Source organism: Lampetra planeri, chromosome 9 (assembly GCF_965212315.1).
Source record: "Lampetra planeri chromosome 9, kcLamPlan1.2.h2, whole genome shotgun sequence".
NCBI lineage: Eukaryota > Metazoa > Chordata > Hyperoartia > Petromyzontiformes > Petromyzontidae > Lampetra > Lampetra planeri.
Window position 1 is genome coordinate 5,326,812 of NC_136115.1, and position 12,350 is coordinate 5,339,161.

The 12,350-nt window shown below is 44.4% G+C and overlaps 1 protein-coding gene across 10 annotated transcripts in view; it reads right to left on the reverse strand.

Moving 5' to 3' along the window:
• The window catches only part of LOC144720609 (transcription factor 7-like 2), a 157,977-nt gene that overhangs the window by 43,876 nt on the left and 101,751 nt on the right, over positions 1-12,350 (reverse strand). The gene's annotated exons all lie outside the window — the stretch shown is intronic.

Below are 12,350 nucleotides of genomic sequence, written 5' to 3' on the forward strand. Positions count from 1 at the left end.
GAATCTTCCACCAGCAACTGGGTGAGCGAGCAATTGCTGCAGTGAACACTTACAGTTCATTCTATTCCAGCATCTCTTCGTGCAGACAGCATTCGCTCAAACGAGGTAGTTCTGAATTTGTTAATGTTACGCTGAGCAGACATCGTTTACACTCCAATAATCGACAATTTCACGCAGCCAAACTGGTGCCACCACTTCCTCTCCAGCAACCACTTATAAAATAGCATAATTCACGTAACGCTCCTGCTTGCATTAAGATATTGTGAGTAACAATTCGTTAAGGTCTTGAAGTGATTGAGTCATTGCTTATGAAACTAAATACATAAACGGATGCGGTATTGGAGAGAACATGGGGGGGGGGGAGGGGGCGTTTTAATTTGCGACTTCCGACGCTGTGCGTTGGCTGCTTAGTTCAGGAACTTGTGAAAATGTGCACTTTCATCACAAGAGAATCCGCCAACTTTAGCCCTCCGAGCCAATCCTCGGGTTCATTGTGGAAATCTTGGAAGCTGTTAATATTCAACGGTTTATGAAATCCGCCAGGATATACGGGGAAAACCCGGCGACGATCACCACATACGAAGACGCATTTCTGATGTATGTGGCATTAAGCTGCTATTGAGGGATGTGCTTCTCTCCATTGACCCGTGGATTTGCTACCGGATTTTTTTTATTGAATTAATGTTGCGCCATTTGTCACTTTATTATGCTGCGCTAGGCGCTGCAGTGGCTGCTCACACCATTCGGGATTTAATGTCACCCCACACAACGGCGCTTTCAGAAATACGCTTACACGCGCCCTACGAAGATTTGCGAAATTACGTAACAGAAGCCGTTAGGTTTGAGCTGCATTATAAACGCGTGCTTAAAAATGTCACCGCAGACGGTGGCATTTCTTTGTGTGATTTAATGGAGAAATGTGAACGGTGAGCAGCTGGATTGATGCGTGCACGAGGGATACAAAAATAAAAATGCAGTCGTCGCTGCGAAGGCAAAACACGCTCCAAAATTAACGAGCCTGGGATGCGATATTTGCGTAGTCACAACCGCAGTCAAGTGAGCGGCAATCACCCACCGTGCGCTCTGGTTTCTCGTGGAGTTTACGGATGGGCGAGTGGCCGTGACAGCTTTCCTCAGCTTGATCCGAGGTGGCGTAAAAGCCAGTCAAACAGGGATGCGGGTACACATTGACACGCGGCGATTATTGACAATCATCCGAACCAGTCCTGGGCCTCAGCCTAGGTCGACTCGGCCTCAATCGAGTACCTGGTGCGGTTTGTAAACATCGCCACTGGGGACACAAAGGCGGTCGGGCGTGCGTGGTGCTGGCCACCCACCCACCTCATGTGCCATGTCGGCCTTCATAGGTGCTACTCGCCTACACTTTGCCCGGCATGGACATGCATGTGTTGTGTATAAATGTGCAGACATTGGATAACAAATATTACTCCTTCAAAATAAAACGTGAATGACTTAAATTATGGCCCACCTGCCTTCTTTTACGAACGTCGACTTCTAAATCTTTCTGTTTTTAGTGAGGGGGATGGGGGGGGGGTCGTCAATCTTAGAATCCAAGATTTTTTAAGTTTCGTTTAATTTCTGCTAAATCAGCATTGTCAAGGCACGGGTGGCAGACAACGAACTTCTTTCGCATACAACCGCGCGAGGATGTGGACACGGATCACGCAGGGCGCACCTGCAACGTCTCGCTACGCACTTTGCGGAAAAAACCCACGGGAGACCGTGGACTTGGATTGCGCTCCCGCGTCTAGGCCTACCCCCGGCTCAATGCAACTCGCGTGCAGCAACTTCCTCTACGACCACGACAAAGCAGAGCTTCGCGACGTCCCCCAACGACGACAGCGGCGGCTCGCGTTCCGTCAAAGGGCACCGCCGAAGGCACAGCTCACGGACGAACCGATTGGCAGAGGACTGACTGGGAGTTGAGGTACCCGCGTCGAGAGCCACGCGACAAGGAGAGCGGGCAAACGAGAGGCGGGGACGGCGGCCCACGTCAATGGCGCAGCGGCACGATGACTCACCGATCCACAGCTCGCGGCCAAGACAATTGCTCTGTCTTTCTCACGGTTGCGTTCCGATGTGTTTTTAGGGACGAACCGCGTGCTGTTCGGTGCGATCTCGAACGTGAGGGGGAGAACTGAACTCCGCTCCCGAAGAAGCCCCCGGGCACGTGGAGGGAAAGGTCGGAGGTCGTGCCGCACAATGCACGGTACAACCGAAAACAGGGCCCCCCGCTTCGAAAAGCTCGTTTGTTACAAAATGATTTGGGGGAGAAAAAAACATTTGTCGAAAGAAAGGATGCAGAGAGAATACGTGGGGTGATGGGAAGGTATGAAAGCATTTGAGGTATGAGACGTGATGACCTCTTGATCTTAATTTTACTGCAAGCTATAAGTTACCTCCACTTAATGTAGAGACCAAGACTTCCCAAGGGAGTCGCCCACATAAGGTGCAGGTTAATGTGTCAGCCATGTGTGCCAGCAGATATGTTTGTTCGTGTTGTGGTGGGCAGAGTGCGAATGCACACAGGTAGGAGAATCAAGGTCGTGGAAATGCATCGACTACACAGCACTCCGTAAGAATCGAAGAAAGTTAAAGTTTGGAACATATCGCGCCATAAAATTGTTACGATGCCGGCATCAATTTTAGGGCCGGTGACCGGTCGTAATGATTCTCTACTCTAGTTAGCAGCATTTACAAGCAACTGCGGCAAGGACAATGCAAATGTTGATGATGATGATAACGACAATCAGTGAAGATTGTGACGACACGTTACAAGAGTAGTGAGATTTAGAGGGACAAGACCAGCCAGTGGCATATAGGATGACGGCGGCGATGGTAATCATGACGATCGATGTGTGTCGATCGTAACGGCGACAAAAAAAAAAACAGCGGCCTCCTCAGTCGCGCGACCGTAATGACCGATCACGGCGACGCGGGCGACGGTGAATTCTTTATTTAGTGCGCGCGAGTCCCGCTATGCCGCTAAGCTGTGGTAGTAGTTTTGAGCCTCCCCCGTTTCCTCGCGGCTTGATACGTGTCTGCAGGGCACATTAAGAATGGATGGAGCACCCTCTGCGGGCTTGTCACAATCCCGTCCGTCTCTGCACTGTCAGAGTTAATAATTAAAGGCGCGAAGAGCAGCGCACCAGAGGAAAAAATGAACTCGCACCTCACTGGAGAGCACGCATCACCGAAGGAAACAGAAGAGAGGAGGGGGGGGAAGTCGCCCAGCATGCAAGCAAAAGCATCTCAGCATGAGAACTGATAACATAAAACAGGCAATCAAACGCAGCGAGACAAATGAACAAACACGCTCATCCACTACCAGCTGCTTTCATGTCAACGTTTGCTCAGCCCCGAAGAACAACTTACTAAGATACACGCACTGCCGCAGCGCAATGCAACCGCGCTAATTGTTCACGGTATAAATTGGAAGGAAAATAAAATTGTTACGCTGCAATTTACAAAATATATATATATCCATTTAGTGATAAACAATCTCTGTCCTTATTCATCACAAATAAAGTTTTAAATACAGGGCTTATTACCACCACCTCTGGGGTAATGAGATGGATTTTTTTTTTAGATCAGCAAAGTGGCGTTACAGCAGGTGTCTGTATTGGTTTACAGGGCAGATAAAAAGTTTCATGAACAGTAATCACCGGCTCCCAGTGTAACCACTATAAATGTTACGTATTTAGAGTAGTTTTTTTTACTGCAGATCTTGCAGATGTACAAAAACACAATTTGAATTTCAAGTTTCTATTGTGTGCATGCAAAAGCATTTCAATTGTCTTGACTTCGTTTTTAATTTGAACCTCGTTTTGCATTCCAATTGACGGCTTTTAAAATAAATGCATTTTACGTTACTATTGATTCAAACGCAAAACAAATTCTCTGTTAAATTACAAATATTTTAATCTAATAACGTGTTTTATTCTCACATTGGTATATGCACGCTGTGGCTCTTGGGAGAATTTTCAAGATTAAGCGTTAAGAATTGCCGATATTAACCGCACTCTTAAAAACACGTTGGGAAAAAGCCCCATCCATTGAAAGTAAAAGTGTGAATGGTCATATACAATTTTTAGAAAATCTCCCGCAAATAAACACATTATGTAAAACCAATTGCATGCGCCAATTACCCACTGGAATTGTTCTAAAATAAACCGTGGTTTTTGACACTCAAAACAAATACATTGCGTGATTTCAGATGCGCTTCTGTGGCCATCTGGAACGTTCTTACTTTCCTTATTAGGAAGCCAATGGAGCTATGACTTTTAAATGTGTATTGAAAACTCCTTTCTTCAGAATCGCTTTTTGTGTTTAGTTTGTGGTCATTTCCCCGCACCTTCAGTTAACACGATTGGCTACGTACGGTGTGAAAGAAGTTTAAAATACGTACATACAAACGGCTGGAAAAAAATCCAAAAAACTATTTCTTTTCATTTTGCATCAACAAATCGGGTCAGAAATCTGACACTTAAAAAACTTGAAGATAAAACTATTTGCACAAGGAATCAAGTAACCCATAGGAAAATGCCTGACTGCAGGGCACGTGATCGTACGCTCAGCCACAGGGCACCCACACATCTCTGAGCCAAATGCCACCGGCAACAAAAGGCGCCAGGGGCTCTCATTTTTTATTTCGTGTAAATGCGCGAGCCTCCTGTGCGAATGTAACTTGCGTTGCCGAATTGGCAGCCGCTACATCCGCAGCGGTTGCCAATGTGGCAATGGCAGCATCGCCGTTATCGCCGCAGCTGGCACGCGTTGGTTGCGCGGGCAGATGAGCGGCTGGGCACGAGTAAATTCGGACGCACGGGAGACACGAATTCCACTGCAAGGAGCGCATGCCGAAGGCAACGCTGCACCATACTTAGGCGATTCATGAAACGCACTTCTTTAACAGCTTGTAGTCGGGAATCTGAACGTTATGTATGTTAACATGGAATTGTCAGTGTTTGCATGCACCCGCGCATTATGAAACATTTGATCGAAATGGAATCTAATACACACTATCTCACCGTATACCGTATACCAAATTTCGCGCAATAGGTTTCTTGTAAATCAACATTTAGCCCTCTCAAATATCGGGCGGTGTAATGTGTATCGTAGTAGAGGTGATCTGCGTTAACCGTAACGAATGCCACGTAACATTTTGCTTATTCACGAGTGGAAATCGACGGAACCTCAAGTGTGATGAAAAGCCCTTTGCGGGGAAGATGCGTCACGTTGGCATGGGAAGCCAACAGTTGTGCCACGTATGAAAAAAGACACACTGGGATGCACTTTGCCAGATGGAAATTAATTGGCACCATGGAAGACTCTTGGTCATTGAGGTGGGGGGGGGTTCAAACTTTTTTTTTTACTGTTATATTTACATTGTCCCTGAATAGAGATATTAACCCACAAAAAGCCTGATTAAGTCTCAAGTAACTGTTTTTTTCTTTCAAGAAAGGTCCTTTTCTTGGGTCTTTTTTTTTGTGGCAGTCCGTTTAATCGGTTCAAATGATTTTCATACCGCCCCTATTTTTTCCATTAAATTTCCGTGAAACTGTCATAGCAACCTCCGCTATGTTTCGTGGACACTGTGGTCTTGCTTACATGGGAACGTAAATAAACTTCGTTTCTCAAGAGGAGTCATGGTTCAGTGGATAAGGAGTGGCTACAAATTAATTTCTCAATATATGCCCAAGATTTTAGTCTGAGACAATTTAGTTTACAATATTGTAAGCGGTAAATTGCAAACGGGTGCGACCAAAAAGCTGCATCTGAAATGAACGTTAATGTTTTTTGGGGGGGGAAAAAATCAATAACATTGGTAAAAACGCATTATCTTTAAAAATATGATTTAGAAATTTGTATTCAGCATGAAGTAGCCCGCACAGTGCCCTTTTTAAGTTATTTACCATTTGGTTAGTTTAGCCTCTAATATTTCAGGCAAAACCTAATAATATTTTCATGCGAATTTGAGGAAATTAGTTAAAAAGCTAAGGATGCCATTCCCAACTTATATCAATTAAGGCTATATTAAGTGTATAAATATTCTTTTTTTTTTAAGAATGGCCCAAACCAAGATGGCCAGATTTAAAAACCCAACAGTCTTACAGACAATGGGATACTTTTTCGTTTGCAAAATATCCATAATTCAGACTAATAATTTCACGTTCTTTAGACATAAAAAATGGGCAACATGTACGTGCCATGTGTGTTGCACGAGTGCATTCGTAAGCAGTCACTGGTGTACGATTTTAAAAAATCGGATATTTCGCGAAGAACATGGCGGCGTCTCTATCTTCGGCAATTAAGTTTTTGAAAAATGAGAACCGAAGGTAGAGCGCCCGTTAAGATGGGAACTGTGCCCTTGGTATGTCGAAGTTGTGGAGCATCGCGCAAGCGACGTTGCTTTAAATACCTTGCGTGAGTGCATGCTTAAGTTTGCAAGCAATTTCCTTGACTTTTGATTTAAAGCTTTCGTGACTGCAGGGATTCATCTTCTTGGTTCTTTCGGTAAAGTCACGTAGAAGGGAAGTAATAAAATAATAAAAATAAAACATATATGAGAATTATTTCATTTTATTTTATTTTATTTCATTTTATTATGTTTTATTTTTATTATTTTATTACTTCCCTTCTACGTGACTTTACCGAAAGAACCAAGAAGAGAAATTTCCTTGACATCGCCCGTTACTTGTCTCATGCATTGTGTGACACATACATGGGGGGGGGGGGGGGGAGTAACGAAATCACAAGTGATTAACAAAAATATATATATGTATCCTGTTCTATAAAATAACTTCGAACTATATAGAAACTCTCAAACTAGAATGACCGGCTTGAACTCCTGAGAGACAAATAAGCACGCATGACATAACGCGTACGTACATAACTACTCATTGAATGCAATTTCATGCAATATTCCAACTTTCATGCAAACATGAGAAAAAAGTATATACGTACAAAGTATATGCAACATCTATACAAAGTCACACCCATTCAGCATTTACATGGACTTACACAGCATGCAAATACAAACCGCTGAACAAACCGTGCACGCATGTTTGCATGCATATGGAAATGGTGTTGTGGTATTACACACTTTACCGATAGGGTATAGATTATGGAGTCTATACTGTGCACTTAAACTGGAAACTGCATCGGACACATGTGGAAGACTCTTTTATCCCTTAAATAACAATACAAATCATTCAAACCCCCTGTGGTTAATCGACTGCTGGATGAAGGCCTCTGCACGGTGTGTTGGCATTCTGGGTTGTTAAACCATATTTCTACCACGCTGATCTGTGCCAGAAAGGTGGAGGGGGGGGGGGTTTGTGCCTAGGACCAGTTCAGACATCAAGCGTCATCGATGCCAGCTGTGGCTGGGATAAGAAAACCGTGAGCGAACCACTGCGCCATCACTCCACTCAGCCCCTTAAATAAAGGTGCAAATAATGTGCCCTTTTGCATTGGCACACGTCATCAGCACAGAATACAGCATACCACAGCACTGACTGGAAATAAGTGTAGCGGTGGATTCTGTAGCAGATGAATAAGAGCGATAATGCAGATGTAATCTGCGCACGTGCCCATTAGGAACACAAGCATGAGCGTGAAATATTCTAGAGCTGTAAAAATGCGAGGTCGCGCAAACACACAAAGAACCGATTCGTGCACACGATAGCGGTGCGCGTTTTCGGACGGCACGACCGCACGGCACATGCTCAGAACGCTGATAAGTAATCAAACGCCATAGCAGTAGCATCGCTCATGGAGCGCCACACGGCCTTGCGATCGACGCACGTTAACAAGGACAGAATGTAACGGTCGCGCGTCACGGCTGGTCAGTCGTATTTTATCGACGCGCGGGCGTGCGCCGTTCGCAAAGTGATGGCCACGCGACCGCCGCGTTCAGCGAGGCTCAAAAAGCGCAGCGTCCACCTCTAAATTACAATGAGTGTTTTAACGCATGGAGTAGGAGACACTTCCGAGAAGGAAACGTGCGGTCGGGAAAGACACGGCGGGGGTGTTCCTCCAGATTGTTGCCTTGAAGCCAATTCACTGCCTGGACGTACTAATCAGGAGCATGGCTCTCTTTTTCCGGCTGCCAGTGGCGTTACATGCAATGCTGGATGTTGGATTGTGTAACGACCGTCGTGCTATAGCGCTTTATATCATTATTTAGCAATTGTTATACATTCTTATTTAAATGTATTTGTCACTTCTCGTGTTGTAAGGCAGTGTTGTGTTCATATTTTCTAGAATATTGGTTGTATTGCACATCACGGTGAGAAGCCAGATATGGTACTGAATTGGGAACCATTAAACTACTGACAAGGCATTTATATCCGTTCTCTTTATGATTAATTTCAGTTTTTTAAATCTCCCTTCAGCATTAGCGGTCACTGATATTTTCAGGACCTCCTCAAACACCAACCCAAAACCAATTTTTATTATAAACAGAGTACCTTTTTGGACGGTGTTTGCATCAACAACAAAAAACCCCACCCCACTTTCATTGGTTTAGTGCGTGACTCATGGGTGCCCAGCCGCCTTTAATCACAAACTGCCCAACAACCTCTTGCCTAATCAGCCCAGCAAACATCTGGAAGAAATTCAGACCTTCAACTCTAAAGCAACCCCACAGACCAACCGAGCTGATATCGGCGGAAGCATTCGCCAACATTAATGAATTGTTTATTCTTGGTGCCAACTCCAGGCTGTGTCGACAGATTTCGATCCCGATTAAAGCGGGAACAATTATCCGTCAGTTCCTCTTGGTACATGGGACCACATCGCTCTCACATCTGGTACTTAACACTACTAAGGCTTGGCCTTTACCACAATATCTAAAGAAAGAAAACCTAACACGAACAAAGCATTTAAATTCGATAAATATTTCAGTTTTAAAGTGGTCACCATTGACTGGGCAGTTGTCGAGTTAACTTTGCAGGGCAGAGCCATGGCAAGGCTTCGTTAAGTGCCGCCCGTTGCCGAACTTGGCTAGCCACCCACGTCTGTTGGCGGGACAATGCGAGTGCCTGAACGCGGCACGGATGTCCTTGGGAGAGAGAGCGCCGTGTATGTAACCCGCCAATGCTCGATGCGCAAATAATAAGCGCCATCACGTTTCAGAGAGAAAAGCTGCGTATGGAGGTTATACCTTTTGTATTCCTTCGTACATTCTTACTCACGTGGGCCAGATAGGCACTGCAACAAATATGTTTGTAAATAAAATTAAACGGGGGGGGGGGGGGGGGTATTTGTCCTAAATATTGCCATAGCGCAAATACAAAATAAAAGGCATCAATAAAATATAATTAAATTACCTCACTACTAATTAGCATTTACTTTCTTATTAAATAAAGAATGACACTTTTATTTATTTTAATGTAAATAAATGCATGATATATAACAGTAATAAGCAATGCAATACGGTGCGTTACTTATTTTTTTTTTAAAGGGGGAGCCGAATTGATTTAGCGAATTAGAATGTTCTTCATGGGAGTTCCTTTGCCAGTACCAAAATATGAGATTAGATTTTCCCCTTTTTTCTGGCAGCAAAACAGGTGTCAAGATGTTAAAACACCAAACAAAAACCTTTTACAAGGAATCATGTCTGCATTAAGCACATATACATGTGGTCAGAATGCAAACAAAAAACATCCTCTGACAGCATGTGCATTGTCTTTGAAATGGATTGGTCCACACCAGAGACAGCTTTCTTTCGAGCCTAGTCTCAAACGGTGTTAGACCAGAGGACGCTAAAAAGCGTACAGCACAAAGACTTTTTCTTAGAAAAATGCTGTAGCGGATCAAATTCCTACGGTCGTTTTTACCTTTAGCGAATTTATCGGGCACCACGGTTCCATCCCTCGCTCTCTTCGAGCGACCACTACGGGGGATCCCACTCCGCAACAAAATAAAATGCGCGCATTATAAAGCGTGCGGCAATACCGTTGACTCTCAACCATGTGCACAACATTTCGTAAATGCGGTGCGCCCAACTCGGCGCATGGGTAGTATTGGTGCGCGGTGGGAAAAAGGCAGTGACAGCAGCAGAGTACCGTACGCGAGTGCGGGGTCTCGTCATCTCGCGAGCGGATTTTAGCGGAAATGCCGTCCGCACAGAATCGCTTCGTGTTGGCAGCGGCATCGATTTTCGCTGCCATGGACAATGACGAAATTGCTCGCGAATGCCCTTCCAAATGTTTTCATTGGACATTGTAAAAGAAAATCTTCTGAAAATCGATACCAACTAATTCTTAACAAGAATTTAGAAGTGTTTTTTTTTCATATAAATGGTGGCGATTTTAGTTTGATACATTTTACAAAGCGTCGCTGCATTTACAGTTTGCCGAGGATCGCTGCATTTTACATAATCTGTAAGCAGAATTTCGCTGATTTTTTTGGTGTCTTGTAGTGAGAGCATTACTTAATACATTTCTGCTAACTGCTAACTCGAAGACTGAAAACATTCAACTAAACATCTCAGAACTACAATATGAAGGAAAACAACGCCTGGAACCATTTCACGGCATTGCCACGTTTTGTGCATAATTAATACGAGCTCTAGTCATGCGTAATCTGCTTATCCGCAATTAGAAAATAACGTTTTAAAGTAACAATCGTTGATGAGAATGTTCAGATTTAGTTTCGCAACCATTGCCTCTGCTACTACCGCGTAAGGTTTTCGGGGTTGTGCCGTCGCGGCCTCCGGAAAGTTATCGGGTTGCGCCGCGAGCTGTTCGGCACGATGTCCGACGTTTCGCTCCACTCGCTGGGTCGATGCTTGGAGGAACAAAAAATATTAAAAACACAACCCGGGAGACGTCGTTAGCATTTGGTTTCCTTTTCTCCAACTTCGGGCATTGCGGAAGTTTTTGGGCCGTGGCGAGCGAGGAAATGAGCGGATGGGAGAGACAAGCGAGCGGGCGAGCGAGACGCGATCGTACACACGCATTTCTCCGCTGGCGCTAATGTGCAGTCGCGGCGCTAGCCGGACCATCGACCTGTCACGACGCGCAGGTGAACGAGGAGTAATTGTCGCTGGACGTTCGGGGAAGTCGGAGCGGCGTGACGAACAACGCTTAACGCGCCCCAACACAGCGATTTATCAACGTCCGTTAAACAAAATATACAAACAAAAATCCAATAATACATTTCCGCCTACTGAATTATCATGCAACTTTTACGGCGACAATATGGATAGTGTGTACATTTGTTGTGCGAAAACTGTATATAGATATATACTGTGCAGAGAGTTTTTCATGAATGTAATTTGATTCTTCAGAAAATGTTGAAGTAAGATTTTTTGAATAAAAAACGTGTAAGTGGATGGGTATAAAGTCTACAATTCGGAAATATACGTTTCTGTCAAAAGCATTTGCTTAAAATGATTCCAAATTACTCTTACGTTTTGCTGTCAACTCAATCATTTTATCATTCACTGCCAAGATACAATGTTTGGCACACACATATATATGCACTTGTAAAATACAAAACAAAAGGGTATAATTGCAAAATGTCTACTTTTTAATGACAATTTACCTTTAAAAACTACAACCATTAAAAAAACCGTACTTGCGCTGCTAAGAAAGCATCCAACTGCATCGAAAATATAACGATGTTGAAAAAAATACTCGCGCACGTATACACACAAGACTTGAGCGAAAAGATTACAGACCACGGCGCAAAAATGTAAATTCACAAAGTCCGAGCGCTGCATAGACTGTACACATTAGCGCTTTTTTCCCGTAGGGTAGAGGACATCATTACGGAAGGCAGCGAATTTGTTCGCGAGACAGGCGGCTTGCAGTTGCAAGTCTTTTTTTGTTGGTTTTGCCCAGGAGGACGGCAGGTAAAGACGCGGCCCCCCACTAACAGCTCCTGACAGAATCCCCCGGGCCACTCGCTCGGTCCGAAGGGGAGTCCCAGCGAGTGCGGGGCTAAGGGGGTCATCCCCGAACGACCTGATGACCGGGGCAAAAATCCCCCCTCTCTCTGTTTGTCTCCCACAATGAGGAAAAACAAGAGGCGCGGACTGTCCGCTCTGCTGCTCTGCAAGAGTTTTCTATGGCGTTGTCGACTTGCTTTCCCCCGTCGGGTTGTTAGAAATTGCATTGAAATGTAAAAATCGTAAAATTCGACAAAATTAGGTTTTCCCCCACTGCGCACGGTAATACGAGCGGACACGTTTCATGCAAGTTGCCATCGCGCATATTTGTTGTCGTCGTGATATGCGATATAACTTCGCAAATTGCTAAATGGTATTTTTCTAAACCTCTGACATCCAAAATAACGTTTTATTATTTGATTTTTTT